This window comes from Triticum dicoccoides, chromosome 1B (assembly GCF_002162155.2).
Source record: "Triticum dicoccoides isolate Atlit2015 ecotype Zavitan chromosome 1B, WEW_v2.0, whole genome shotgun sequence".
NCBI lineage: Eukaryota > Viridiplantae > Streptophyta > Magnoliopsida > Poales > Poaceae > Triticum > Triticum dicoccoides.
The window spans coordinates 56,750,922-56,766,009 of record NC_041381.1 but is presented as its reverse complement, the minus strand read 5'-3'; the positions used below and the strand labels follow the sequence as shown (position 1 = coordinate 56,766,009).

Genomic DNA, 15,088 nt, shown 5'->3' with positions numbered 1-15,088 from the left:
GTAGCACGTCTCATACTTGATGTTCTCCGCCAAGGGCCAGTAGTGACCGCTGCATGCATCCGTGAGGTGATGCACGATGTCCACCGGCGAGCCCCAAAACGGCATCGGGCACTCATAGCAGTAGATGAAGGGCTCCTTGGAGGCATCAACCAGGCCGTCCATGAAACGGGAGTGGCTGTAGGGGACGTTGCGCCAGTTGAATATATGAGCAAGTTACTACGAGATCTAATCCGAATAAGCACAAAATAAATCATGACCACTATAACAGAGATTAAACTAATCATGTGGACTAGCATAGTAGATGAACAGATAGAATCTAGTAGGATACAGAGTAGAAACATGAATTCTACCACGATTTCGAACAGGAAGGACAGAAATACATACGGTGCAACGGGAGCAGCACCGTTGGCATTGAGGTTGTCGCCCATGTCGTTGAGGAAGAGGTTGCCGAGATTGGGGAAAAAGTTGTCGTCGGTGAAGTCATGGCTGCCAACAGTCATGAGAGTGCACTCCCCAGATTTCAACAACGCCCGCCGAATGGAGCGCAGGAGGGAGTGGCTGTAGGGGACGTTGTGGCCGCCGAATTGAGCGCAGGAGTAGCACACCAAGCAGTAGATGGTGCTCCTCCCTAAGTCTCTATCTATACTCTTATCTATACCTCGACTACTCTTCTTTGTTTTTTATAACAAATCGAATAGTACTGCACTGTCCGCTGCACGCCCGGCTGAACACGTCTTCTCGCCTCCATCATCACCAACTGAGTCTTTTATAGGAGTAGGAGTAGAGAAAAAACCGAGTTGGTGATGATGGTGTGCCGTGTAATGCACATGCATCTTGCTATTTTTTGCATATAATTCGAAACACCACATAGACACGGTCTTTGACCATTTTACAACTATGTTAGTATCATTGTTAGTGGTCAGCCGGTGCAAGTTATAGCCCCGGGTGTTCTAACCTTTTTTTAGTAATGATATCTGGCGATTGTTCGGCACGAGCTCAATCCTGGCGAATCCCACATAACCGTCAGATTTCCATCCGACAGTGGCCTGTTTTTAAGCCATAGTATTTGACAAAACCACCACCCTTACACACGTACTGTAACTGCATCGCGGGAGTTTGCAACTACCATGTCACCCAACGAACGTTTGTTGGGGATTGGAGTTAGCACCAATGGCAGTTCGTAGTCGTTCCACGCTCGGGCATTGAAGTTTGTAACTATTTTTGATTAGAATATACTACTCCTATGGTGCTAGTAGTAGAGCAGAGTCCTACTCCACTACTACTCTACCCAAGCAAGTTAGGGTATAGTAGTAGGTACTGTAGGGACTACCAGTATTGTGATCACTCAAGCAAGTTGTCTGACTTTGATATGACCCTACACTTCTGGTATGTGTCTCGTAAGTCAAGCAGCGTGTTGTAGTCATCATCACCTGTCCACTTCCCGTAGCACATATTCGCTTCTCCATCTTTGTCTGCTCTTCCATCCCCGCTAAGGCCTTCCACTATGTGCTTGGTGCTAAATTTCTAAAAAACGGGCCACATATACACTGATGCCAAGTGAAAACGTTTTGGCGCCGCTCCCACAACGTACATAGTTTGGCATCGATTGAAAGACGGGCCCACATGTATATAACAACCAATTGACCCAACACATGCATCACGCTGAGCGGAGTAGAATTGTTGGCTTGTGCGCCAGAACAGCGAGATACACATTTTTTATTGCCTTAGACTAATTTAGCACCGGAGCAAGTTCATGCTTCGATGCCTGAGAAGTTTTCTTCAGCACCGGTCAGGCAATGTAGGGCATCGATGCCAAATGCCCATTTTGGCCTACATAATGGAGGGTATAAGGCACCTCCCCCCTCGTCCAATCTTCCATCCCCGCTATGCGCCTCCCCCCTCGTCCGAAACCCAAGCACTAACAATGGCAGAACCGAGCAGCGTCCGCCGAAAGAGTGGCTGGAATTCGCTCCCCACAGAGGTAATCAAGCTCATTGTTTTGCGTGTGGACAATCTCAGTACCATGCCGCTCCCCGCGTGCTCGTCAGGGCTGTACCGTTTACTCAAAGCCCTCAGGCCGGAGCTTTTTAAGCTAGCTCCTTGCTTAATGATGCCGCCTGATCTTTAGAAACGGCGTGTCACATAGCATAACGATCGTAGGGTGGCGAGCATCAACCCCCTTGACTGCGATCCGATCCCCATCACCCTTGACTACATTAACAGTATGTCCTGGGTCGGCATGAACACGTCTTGGATGGTGCTCGTCGACGGCAGCTGGATGCTTGTGGAGGTCTACACCCGGCGATTGATCTCCCTTCCTTCCATTAACACTACACTGCTTTGGCACCATGACCCAGAATACTCGGAATCTTACAGTAGCCAATATGATACCAAGTTTGATTTGCTCAAGGTTGTAATCTGCCAAGTGCCCACAAGATCTGCGAATTATAAAGACTTCAGGCTAATTGCGTTCTTTAACCGCGGTCTCGCCTATATGACAGGTCACTGCGGTAAGTGGATAAATCTGCACGTCCATCGCAGGATCATACATCCTCCATGGTTCTTTGATGCCATTGAACACAAGGGCTTCATTTATGCTGTAGATTCCTTCTATGGCTGGACGTATTGCTGGCCTACTCTAGTCATCGCTACAAATGGCTCTTACAACAGTATGTTACTTTCCTATGATATCATGATGGCTTTCTTATATTACTGTCAACATTTACTGAAAAAAATATTCATGCTTAGAACATGCTATTCTTAAGATTGACTACATCAAGAGACCTTTTTTATTTGACTCCAACTTGATATGATGTTGTAGGCCGCCTGGTGTCCCTATCCTTCCTAATCCCAGAACATTTTAAAGAAAAGCCGCATGGCAGTTGCAGGTGGTTCCTGGCTCGATCAGACGACGGCGAACGATTGATGATCGTTTGCACATACTGGACGTGTTGTTTCGCAGAATACAATCACAGTCATTGCAAGGTCTTTGAGCAGGATCCTAGCTTTTCTGGGCCTTCAGGAATTTTTGACTGGATGCTGGTAAGTAGCCTTGGTACATGCTCTCTATTTGTCGGACTAAATTATCCGATTAACAAGGAGATAACCGACGACAAGGATCGTGATGGCATCGCTGTTTCATTCATCAGGCAAAATAGTGTGTAAACAGCGTACCATGCGTCTCTGCATGCACCATACCCTGATATGTGCTGCCACGCTCTATAGCCCAAAGTAGGAGAGAGGGTTGCAAGTATCAGACATCGACCTGCTGGCTGGAGTTTCCCCCGTCAGGCACCCATCTGGTTCAAGTCGTCAGCCAATCTCCACAGCTTAATAAATAGTAACGTCTAACTAAGCCAGTTAGTTAGATGCGTACGCTTGGTGTAGTAGAATCTTTATTTAGTTTGATGCATACACTTGTTCTTTTTTGGTAGTCCTTTTGTAATGATGGCTGGTGTTTGGTTTGTAAGAGAGAGCTGCGTCTTCACTCTTCTAGCCTGCTTACTGCTTCTGTTGCACCCCCAGCCCTGGTTGCTGCTGCTGCTGCTGTTTTCAATGTACAATCAGTAATATATTTCGTCTGTTGGTTGAATAAATGTGTTGTTAGAACGACAAACATAATATTTTGAAAGTCGTTGCATGGTTCGATCCTTTAGTGCCCCATACCGTATGTAGCGCATACTATTCTTCGTACGGAACACATTTTCCACTTGTTGATAATATGCAGCACACTGATGAAGGCCCAATAGAGGAGCCCATAATTAACTGAAAGGGAGGCTCTCACATGAATCCGGCACAGGTACATGCTCATGGTCCCCTAAACATAAATAAGTAAATAAATAAATAAAGCTAAATGCTCATGCACCGGTTCTTTAAATTCATGATTTAACATGAGGATATTATTTCCTATGATAGTGTCGTTACATTCAGTTGATATTATTCTTAGGCAAAGATAGCGACCAGTCTTCTTTCTCCCAACATTTTCTTCCTGCAACCAGCGGACCCATGCAAATCGTAGTCAACATCGTAAATAGTTCCGGTCCATTTTTATTTTTCAATAAGATTGTCCAACCCAGCCCAGCATATTGGCGACAACACTTTATCCTCCGCCTTGGTGCGCTCGCCGCGGAGCCGCTGTCCGGCCCTATCAACATAGTTTTTTTTCCAAAATGGTCCCTGTCAACATAGTGAATCGGGAGAGGACTGTAGTTGTGAGTATGATAGTACAGACCCACCAGGTCCACTCCCGAACACAAGCAAGTACCTCTTTTACTACTCAGATGCACCACTCGGTTTTTTACTCTAATCCACCCTGCTGATATCCGGGAACCACATCATTTTTAACGTATAGTCAATTAACGACAGAAGTGCACTACTTTTTTAGTAGTAATTCGGAGGAGCAGGCTATAAACTGGGTTGTACGGTCTCTGTGGCCTGTCTAACAACATGACCAGCCCAACAGTTTTTTCTTTGGGAAAATAGGTAGACTAGTATTTCATTTTAAAGAATACCCAAGCTAGGCCTATTTGTTTTCTCCGACTTACTGGGATGCAAATCTTTCAAGACGAGGAGGGATGCATTCCGGCCCGGCCAAAGAGTATGGCCAGTCGTCAACCCGTGCTTTCGCACGGGCTAGTTTTTTTAAAAAATAGTGTTATATGTGAGCATCCTTTTAATGATGGAGATTGTAGTACGTGTATCAAAATTATTGCTCGAACAACAATTCCACTATCTGTTATCAACAATATATAACCAAGACAATATCACGTATTTGGTATTTTGAATAATTTTCAGGTGACTTTGCACACTTTAACATTGAATGGGAAGGAAATTTTGAACAACCAAAGCCAACATAGGCATGCTCATAAGTCTTCCTTTTTTAATTTGTCCTTGATTCTGTCAACACTAACGCTCCATGGAGAGATGGATCACTGTTACACATACCTGAAGATGCATTTGCACATGTCACACAAAGTTAAAAATCATTATCTATGTCAAATCAACTGACATTATAAGTAATAATTAAAAAAAAGGATAATTGCAATGAATGTGGGACAGACTACGATTTTACTCCTTGCACCATCATGATAATACCACACAGTTAAAATAGTAAATAGCACTTTGATAGACAAAACAACCCAAGACACGATTGCGATACAAAGCTCTATGGACAATGGTTAGAAGTCAAAATAACCGGAACAAAATGTACAAACACCCAAAATACACTCATTCAACGTCAGAAAGAGCAAACAAATATATTACTTCATTTCAATATATCATATGCATAAAAGAAAATATATAGAAAAGTAGTTCAAAGATCACGAAAATTAATGGTTCAGCATGAAAAATGTGATATTGATCAGATTTTGTAGAAGCATTAGGACATTCATGCAATATGTTGATACTTCATTTGCCATTAAGAAATCCTGTACAAATGGTCGATGCCATTAGTCCATTCAGCACACAATAACTCACAGAAGCAAATATTTACTTAGAAAAAATATATAGAAAAATTAGCAAAAAGATTCGGGTTAACTTGGAAATTTTGGAAATATATTGATAAATGATCTCATATATAGCAATACATTATCAAGGAATTCTTGCAGAAGTGTAGAAGCGGAAGTGCAGAACATTGTGCCAAAAAATAGGCTCATATGGTCATTCCAACCAATATCATTTTGTGTACGAACAAATAATTTCATTTAATCTAGCATGTGCATGCAAATCAAAAGATTATCATTTCATACGAGGACATTATAATTTCAAGTCCAACAATCTATATAGAGTTATAGACAAACATGCTATTTTTCCATCCATTATAAATTGTTCTCACCTGAAAATAGAAAAGAATAAGAGCTGCCATGAATAATGTACTGTTGCCCAAAATTCAGCCAAGTAGGCATATAATTAAAATATCACCAGAATAAAAAAAATGACTTCCCTACTACTTTTTGATTTGATCAAATTAAATTCTCATTAATTGGGTCATGCAATATAAACAGCTGAGATAAATATGGCATACAGGAACTCAAGAGCATTCTATGTTTACATACCAAGGATCTCTTCATAATCATCCGACTGGTGCTACACATGAGACACATCTTGTACATTAGTTTTGCACAACTGTTGGATTCTCTGTCGAACAAAAACTGTAGCACCCGACGTCATACGTGGAATAGTTACATAATCATCCCGTCTCTGTAAAAGAAAGACATTGGCTATCCAAGATGATGTCAGAATTAGTTTAGGCATACCCTCCAACCTTCCATTGATATATAAGGTATTAGATCATATATACAACATGATTCTTACGATTATATGAGAATGGAAATACACGCATGCAAGGCCATATTTTCTGCTTAAGGAAAGAAATAGAGACTGAACTTTATCTGCGCACAATACGTGCTAGTAAAACAAATTGCGGGTTCTTTTTTCCTTGTCTATTAAAGTTAACATGGAAGCAATGAATACATATAAATTTATTTGCATTTTCTTTGTGTTACTAATCATATATTAATTACATAGCAGCTAGTACCAGCACCATACTATAGAATACATAGACTGTACTTAAATTGACTCACATATGTTCTTAATTATTTAGTACATGAATTTATAAAAGGAAGGACATTAAATTAACCAAGTAGTAAAAAGCGTATGAGGAAGAATTTCCAAGAAGGTAACTTGAGCATCATTTTTCAATGTCCCTTGTTGCTTTGAATAAATACTGCCGCAACGTCACCTTCTTGACCTCGTGAATGCATATACACTCCATTAGGCAAAGGGCACTATTAAAAAGAATACCATCCGAACTGCGTATTTTGTGCTTCTATGATATGCACATGTATTTTTAGATCACTGTGTGACCATAAAATTGAAAGAACAGATCCATGTTAATAGAACTATAGTGTTTTGGTTGTAAATAAATAGAGAAGTAGATTCAACAAACCAAGTAATGCTCCAAAAAAATATATCCCCTATCCAATAAGCTTAGAAGGGATGCTTGAGTTCAGTGCACTGATGTACGTGTATCTCTTTGGTCAATTGAATCCCCTAATTTGATTAAATATTAACTACAAAACCCATGGCAATAATACATATGTAAGACTAAGAAACGTATGAAAATAATGAACGCCTGCCATTAGAATCTCCCCAGAACAGAAACCTAGATTGGACATCAAGAAATAAGGGATCGGAGGCTTACCGAGCTCTCTCAGAGCTTAGCGATTTCTGGCCGTCGGATCGAATCTCTTGATGCATTTTTGGCCATTGGATCGAGCTCCCGAGCTATCTCGGCCGCCGGATCGAAACCCGGACCCTGTAGCAATGAATAGTTACCTCGCCCGGGTGAAATATCTGTGCCACCGCGTGTGATTCCTGTCCCCCGCTGAGGGCATTTTAGTAATTTTGCTACGGGTATAAAAGCCCAATGCCCAAAGGATTCTCCCCAATCGTCGTCCTCCCTCTTCCTGTTCACGGAGGAGAGCCGCCACCGCCCCTACCCCTTCCAGAGCTCGTGCTCTTCCTCTCTTCCCCGGCCCCCTCGCACCGCTGGCCGTCGGCCCCTTCCCCTTCCCCTCCCCTTCCACCCTAGCCGCCGCCGGCCTCTCCCCTTTCGCCCTAGCCGTCGCCCCCCATCGCGAGACGGAGAACCAGCCCATCCCCCTTTCCTCTCCATGGTCCTCGGGAGATGCAGCAACGGGGGCCGCCGCACCACGCCGAGACGGCCGTCCGCAGCAAGTCGGGAGCTGTGGTGTTGAAGAGGCGCCTGGAAGCAAGGTAATCTCCTCCCTCGTCCCCTCCCTCACCCAGGCACTCAGCTGCTGCTCCTCACCTCTTCTACTCCGCAGTGGCGACGCTGCTCCGGTCAGGGCACGAGGATCTGTTCGCCGTCGTCGAGAATCCACTCAAGCTCACGCAGACTACCACCGTCCTAGAGGTACACCACCCGCCAGCAGCATGCCAGATCTCGCTTCATTTTTTTTCTCCCTCGATCTGCTCATTTCCGAGCTTTGCATCCTGCTGCGTGTTTCTGCCAGATCCTCTAATATGTGTGCATTAGCTATGGCTATATGTTTTTCAATCATGCACTCTGTTTTGTTAATGATTAATTGTGAACTAGATGGATCAGGGTAATAATGCTATGTACTAGAACAGAACACTAGAAACTTGAATGGAAATAACCTTTGAAGCAAGGGATAAGTGAGAAATTATGCTCCATATTGTTGTCATAACTCCTATAGGTTGCCATCACTTTTGATATGAACGAATCGTAAATTTTGTAGCTTTTTATGGTTGCGGTGCAGGGTTGGATGCTACGTTTGAGACTTAGGGGGCGAGGCTGGGGAGGCTAAGGAGGAGACCAGAGAGCGGCGACCTCGAGTTGGAAGGAGCAATGATCGCCGATATCGATAACATGGCACTTTATTTGATTGGTTGGGTCACTCTCTCGCTTCTCCTCCAGTCGTGCCTCCGGTTGGCATGTGCGCCGACATGAATGGCGAGGTTTCATCTGGATGGGGGCCGCAGTTTGGAGGTGTTGTAGATGGGTGTTGGCGGTGCTAGGGTTCAGCTAACAAGTTTATCGTATGCAGACGCAAGTACAGAAGAGCACACGTTCAACTTTTGTTGCGCAGCCATGGTTGTTGCGATGGATGGCGTATTGCCTATTGGAGGACTGGGCAGCGGCCTTTCTCACAGCTGCAGTTCTGTTCTTGCTGCCAGGGAGATCCTACATGACTGGGTTTTCACCAGAACCAAGGGTGTGTGGAAGACTGTTGGTATATTTCTTTTTGCCAGATCTTTAATTAAAGCATAATTTTGTACCGCATTTGTTAGTGGAGGTAGCATCAGAACTCACAAGCAGTCAACTAGCTTATTTTGCTACTACGAGTTAATGATTAGGCCTCAGTTATTATTATTTTATTTGATTATTATGTAGATGTAGATTAGTTATCGATTAGCCTGCCTTTTGGCCGCATTCATTGGATACTTTGTTGTTTTTATATTGTTATGGCCTCTTGATCCATGCTGATAGTTACCCTTATAGCTCATAGACCAAATGTTCCTCTCAAATAGGATGATAATCAGGATGAATAATATTTTGATATTGCTACTATTATGATTCCCAGTCCTTGAAGAAGACGGTGGTTCCACTCATGAATAACTGAACATAACTTTATGCTCCTTTGTCTTCTTGTGTGCACAAAATTTGTGAACTCACTGTGATTCAGAAATACTTGGTAGCATGCAACAGAATATTCTGTGGTTATTTTATTGGTGCATCTTACCAATCATGTATTTTATTGTTACCAATATGTAACAGATTTCAGCCATTTTCATTTAATATAGTGTTTGGTCTCATTAACTAGATCGGACGGCTCATCTAGGTCTCGTGTTACTATTTTGGCCTTATCTAGACTTGTCCTTTTGCCCATCTAGGCTTAATTGTTTGTGTTGTGCAGGATGTGATTTGGGCGGTTGGTTGTTCGTTAGTTTTGTCGTTGCTGGTGCTCTTGTCCGTTGGATTGCTAGGATCCATTGGTTCTCCTTTTGGTCGACAGTCCAATTGCAGGTGATATTCTTTATCAGTTTCTTTGTTTAATATTTATCAGGTGATATTCTTTCTCTTGATTTGTTCCTTTTTTACTTGCATGCTATTCTTTTTGAATGGTTTTACATTCATTATGTAAAGGAAAATGTAGAGGCGGGATATATATATTTGCTATGCATTATTTGAAGTGCATAAATATCTTTCCATGTATTTGGTGAACAGAAATGGAACCGCCACCTTCACAGCAGAACATTACGCGTGGGTGGTCGATGGACTGCCAATGCTACTCCAAAGGGGCTGACCTTCACCTCCCCGTGTCCCTGAACAAGATGGACCAACGAGTTGTGACCATGTGCTCTGCAAGAAGTGCATCAAGGTGGCCATCAAATTGTCGCTGCTACTACTGCTCGACCTGTGCTGTGAGCGGGGCTGACGCCGCATGCTGCCTGCCATTGGAGCTGGCCAGGGAGCTTCTGCTTGCCGTGCGTGCCTCCTTCCTTCGGCAGAAGCACCAGGTAGTATTTACTATCAGTATGTTACCATATGGAGAGTATTCAAAATAGTATGTAAATATGTATATGCAACCTGCAAGTTTGTTACATGAGTCTTACATTATTCAGTTTTATGCAACAAAAAGCGGAATTGTTTGGTGCTGTGTTTTAAGTTTTTAACATGGATGGGTGGACATTGTTAAAGCAATTTCCCTGTAGTGAAAGAATGCGTACCACTATGGATAGATTCATTACATTGCGTGACCTGAATTTATGGTTCCCTTTATAGTACAGATGCATGCGGCATCTGGTTTTTGTCACGAAAAATGCATAGGACCATTTCCCTTTTCTTGTATTGTTACCAAGTTTGGAAGAGTAACCTATTGTTGTGTTTCTGGCGACAGCGACGAATCAGGCTGTTATCGCGATGAGGATGCTGTGGGAAAATAGGGACATGTTTGATCTGGTTATCAGTGATGTCCACATGCCAGACATGGATGGCTTTAAGCTTCTTGAGCTTGTGGGGCTTGAAATGCACCTCCTTGTCATCAGTAAGTTCCAAAATTTCATCCATCTCATAGCTGCCCAATTTACTGACTATACAGAACAAATACTACTGAGTTTTGGCTAATCTCTTGATTGTTTCTAAATGGTAATCTTGCCTGACCATTGACTTTTTGAGTTCCGTCTTAAAAGAGTATTGTGCACCAATAAGAGAATGTATTATGATACAATGATATGTTGAGTGATCTTCCTTTTCCTCTTAAAAGTACATATTTGAAAAAAAAACTAGACTGGTTCAATGTTTTGCCTCATTAGAAATAACTCTAATCAATAACCATTAGAAAGCCTCTGTGTGTGTGACCGCTGCTCTGTCCATTTTCTTGGCCTGCAGGTCGCCGCTGGAGCCAGACAAGGTCATGACTTGCCTTACCTGGTGAGGTACTGGCTAGGAAGAGTGCAAGACGCCACCACCATGTACCAGATGGTGCCATCAAGGACATCGTACTGCTGATGATCTACATGTCCATTTCTCCTTCTCTCCCTCTCTCTCAAATGTCAAGCTCGATTCCTTATCATTTTGCACAATGGAGGTCCCTGGAAGCCACTTGATCGAAATCCCGTGTCTTGTGATATGCATTTCATATGGTTGCTTCCCTTTGATATTTTCCTGCTTTATATTTGTCTATGGATACGAACAAATATGATTATGATTCCTGCATTGCATATGGTTGCTTTCCATTGATGATAAATGGTGAACAACTATGGTGTTTTTCCAGCTTAACTACAGAAAGTTGAAATGTGCCTAGCTCGAACCCATTTGTCACTCCAACGTCTTCTTTCTACTTCATATATGGTTCTGGTATGTCCTTTATACTCAGTACATTCATGTCTGGTTTGTGAGATTTGCTAAATTTAGTGTTGCGCCGCATGCAAGATAGACGATCTCCATATATTATTACTTTTGACTGACAAGAAATTCAGATATTGTTGTCCTGTACTGATTATACTGTGATTATTTCTCTCTTATTGCTTTGGTTGCTAAAATGTATTTCTGACCCTATACAAAAATATTTTTTGTGTAAATAATGCATCACATAGTTTTTCTGTTGATAAACAAATTTTTGATGTATAAGCACGACCAAATCAAATTACCAGACTAAGAAATCCACCCCTCCCTCCAGTTTAGTCTGGATCAGACTTTTAATCTAAAACTACTTGAGGCGACAACAAAATACATATACGAATCTGTAATTTGTAGATCACTGTGATAGCTATAGCATAGTCGAGATGTTGTTGTGTCACTATGGGTATTGATAAATGAAGAAAAATAATAAATCTAACTGGTCGCAGGAGGTAAGCCAGAAGCGAGAATTTGAGCAAGCCATGCCGCAACTATATTAGGAAGGCTTGCATCACCATTATTTTAAGGAAGTTCAATCCACATATGTTTTGGGCATCCAATTTTAAATTCTTAGCTGCATGGAAGTGTTACCTTTTAGTTCTTTGTGCTGCTACAAAAATAATCATCGTTGGGCTGAAAATTTGACTGGCAACCTAAGTTGATTTTTAGTATTTTTCTTCTTGGTAAGCTTTCAGTTATATGGGCGAAAATGTTGCTTGAAGGTTTCAAATATATCACACCGGAACTATTTCAAGATTGCTATTGAAATCTTCCTTCTGGAAGTATTTGAAGGCAGATTCTTGCCCAGTTGAGCTGCTTTAATATTCTTGAAGGACACATCAAAGATTTCTGGATGATGCAAATTTATATGAATTACCCATGGTATTTACTTTCAGAAATCTGGATAGACTAAGGACGTTGGCAAGTTGTGATGGTTATCAAAGTAGTTATCTAATCCTACTTAGTATTAGCTCTTGCCAATCACATCGTATACACATAGTCTATAGTTCTCTATCAGCGGCGGAGGACGAGGTGTGCGCGAGGATCCCAACGAGGAAGAGGTGAGCCGCCGCGACATCGAAGCTCTCGCACCGTTGCTCCCCATCGAGCTTGCGCGTGCGCTGGATCTGGTGGCCAATACAACACGTCCATCTGCCGGCACCTCCAAGCAACACCTACAACAGTGGGTGAGCCACCCTACTCGGCAGTTGTTCTTTGCATCCTTTGAAATGAATCGACAGACTACTGAACTTTATATCTGCTGGTCTGCTGTCCTGAAAAATAATACTATCTACAAAGATGTCTCTGTCCAAAAGATCACCGAGATTCTAGATGATCTGAAAGCAATTTACAAGTATGTGAAATATGACCACCCCACACTTTAATTTTAAAAGATGTCAGTTTTCACATGTGTCTAATTTTTTCTATATCATTGAACCAGGACTCTTTAGGAGATGAAGCAGAAAATTGCTGTTGCATGGCTGTCGGTCGTGGCCGCTACATTAATCAAAGCCAGGGCATTAATTATTAGGTTGACTATACCTTGGTTTTAGTAGCTCTTTGTTGATAACTATCATACTTGCATAGCTGGTTGATTGATTTGATTATAACCAAACTGCACCATCATAGATTTAAGATCGATTATTCAAATGAAAAATGATGAAATAAATACATGTACCAAAGTCGCATCTGTTGAGATCATGAGTAGGCATACAATTGCTCCATTAAATTATTGTGATATTGTAGTCCTCTTTAGTCTTATAAATTATGTATCGTGGTGCTCCAACTCCTTTTCTCTTCTTGCCAGGACATATACTCTACATGGGAAGTTGCGTGCTTGCTATGAGCTTAAGATGCATCGGTATAAGTACACCTTTCGATGTACTTTTGTTGTTATGATGTATCTCTTGCTTTTGGTATATTGTAGTGAAGTTATTGTCGTGGACAACCATTTGTATGCTATGAATTGAGTCTTTATGCCTTTTTGATCAAATAGAATCTATCAAAGGGCAGCTACTCTGCTCTTTGTTATTCTGGAATCTGACTTGCTTCTATTAAACATCTATCCTCTGTAATGAATGTATAGTTGTGAACCTTCTATCTTCTGTAATGAATGTATAGTTGTGAACCTATTGACATGGGCTATTACTGTTCCTTGCTTGGGTCTTTATGCTGCCTAATCAAATAGCAATCTATCATAGGCAACTACTTTGCTCTTTTTATTTTGGATCTGGTATTATGTCATTATTTAGGATTAGGCATGCTGCACCTATGGGATGGACCAGACAATGCGTCAGGATATGTTGACAACAGTTACACTATCTATAAAGACGATCTTATGTTTGATAACTCTTGCAAAATTTTGTACTTTGTTTACATCCAGGTAATGTGTTGAGCTATACACCACCCGCCAACAACAAAATTAGAATATGGCAGTTTGGATTACTACTGACTTAGCATTACATGCTTGAACAAAATATTGGGACCGGCACCCTCACGCCAAGGCGCGATCCCAATCTAGTGATCATTAGAGACCAAGTCTGAAGCTTCAGGATGCATATCACAAAAATCAACAAAAAAGGAAAATCTACTCCAGTATTGCTCCTTGCAGTTGCAGACCTTACTGGATGAACTGATGCAAGCGATGGCTAGCAATGGAATGGATGTGTGCTAAATTTCTATGCAGAAGTTGATTTGTCCAAGCTATGGGTAAATCGTGGCAAATACGTGCACATGGAAAGGAGATTGAGGTATATCAGCGTGGGAGTCCAATCAAATAGGAGGGAGAGAGGGGCGTGTGTAATTCCTGGACGGAAAGAGTCTCTGGGAGGTGAGCACAATGGTAAGAGTCATCATGCTCGCGTCTGCTGTAGATTTCATAGAATATTTTACTGGCTATTGAGCATTGACAATTGAATAAATACTGCCGGAACGTAGCCTTCCTGACCTCCTGAATGCATATGCGCTCCATTAGGCAAAGAGCACTATTAAAAAGAATACCATCCGAACAGCGTATTTTATGCTTCTGTGATATGCATGTGTATTTTAGATCATTGTGTAACCATAAAACTGAAAGAACAGATCCATGTTAATAGAACCATAGTGTTTTGGTTGTAAGAAATACAGAGAAGTAGATTTAACAAACCAAGTAATGCTCCAAAAAAATTTATCCCCTATCCAATAAGCTTAGAAGGGATGCTTGAGTTCAGTGCACGGAAGTACGTGTACATCTTTCGTCAAATGAATCCCCTAATTAATTAGATTAAATATCAGCTACAAAACCCATCGCAATAATACATAGGTAGGACTAAGAAACGTATTAAACTAATGAACTCCTGCCATTAGAATCTCCCCAAAACAGAAACCTAGACTGTACATGATCATCATAGACCAAGTCTAAAGTTGCAGGATGCGCAACATAAAAAAAAAGGAAAACTTACTCCAGTATTAGTATTTCTCCTTGCAGACCTTATTGGATGGAGTGGTGCAAGCGATGGCTAGCAATGGATGCTTGCTCAATTTCTATGCAGCCGTTGATTGGTCCAGGCTATGGGTTAATCATAGCCAATACATGCGCATGGGAGGGGGATTGAGGTATATCAGCATGGTAGTCCAATCAGATAGGAGGGAGAAAGGAACTGT

The 15,088-nt window shown here is 41.8% G+C and overlaps 2 long non-coding RNA genes across 8 annotated transcripts; both read left to right on the top strand.

Moving 5' to 3' along the window:
- The first annotated feature begins 7,461 nt into the window (after positions 1-7,461).
- On the top strand, positions 7,462-8,641 carry LOC119318787. Its single transcript, XR_005154247.1, has 3 exons — positions 7,462-7,776; positions 7,848-7,936; positions 8,304-8,641. It is a non-coding gene; the product is annotated as an uncharacterized LOC119318787 (long non-coding RNA).
- Positions 8,642-8,648: 7 nt separating this feature from the next.
- On the top strand, positions 8,649-14,419 carry LOC119318766. Of its 7 annotated transcripts, none has more exons than XR_005154242.1 (9): positions 8,649-8,759; positions 9,462-9,571; positions 9,773-10,065; positions 10,446-10,592; positions 10,937-11,404; positions 12,447-12,633; positions 12,746-12,800; positions 12,888-12,977; positions 13,254-14,416. It is a non-coding gene; the product is annotated as an uncharacterized LOC119318766 (long non-coding RNA). The 7 variants fall into 7 exon arrangements; XR_005154245.1 differs by having other exon boundaries at positions 12,465-12,633; positions 13,254-14,352; XR_005154240.1 differs by having other exon boundaries at positions 10,937-11,190; positions 11,322-12,633; positions 13,254-14,349.
- The last annotated feature ends 669 nt before the right edge of the window (positions 14,420-15,088 follow it).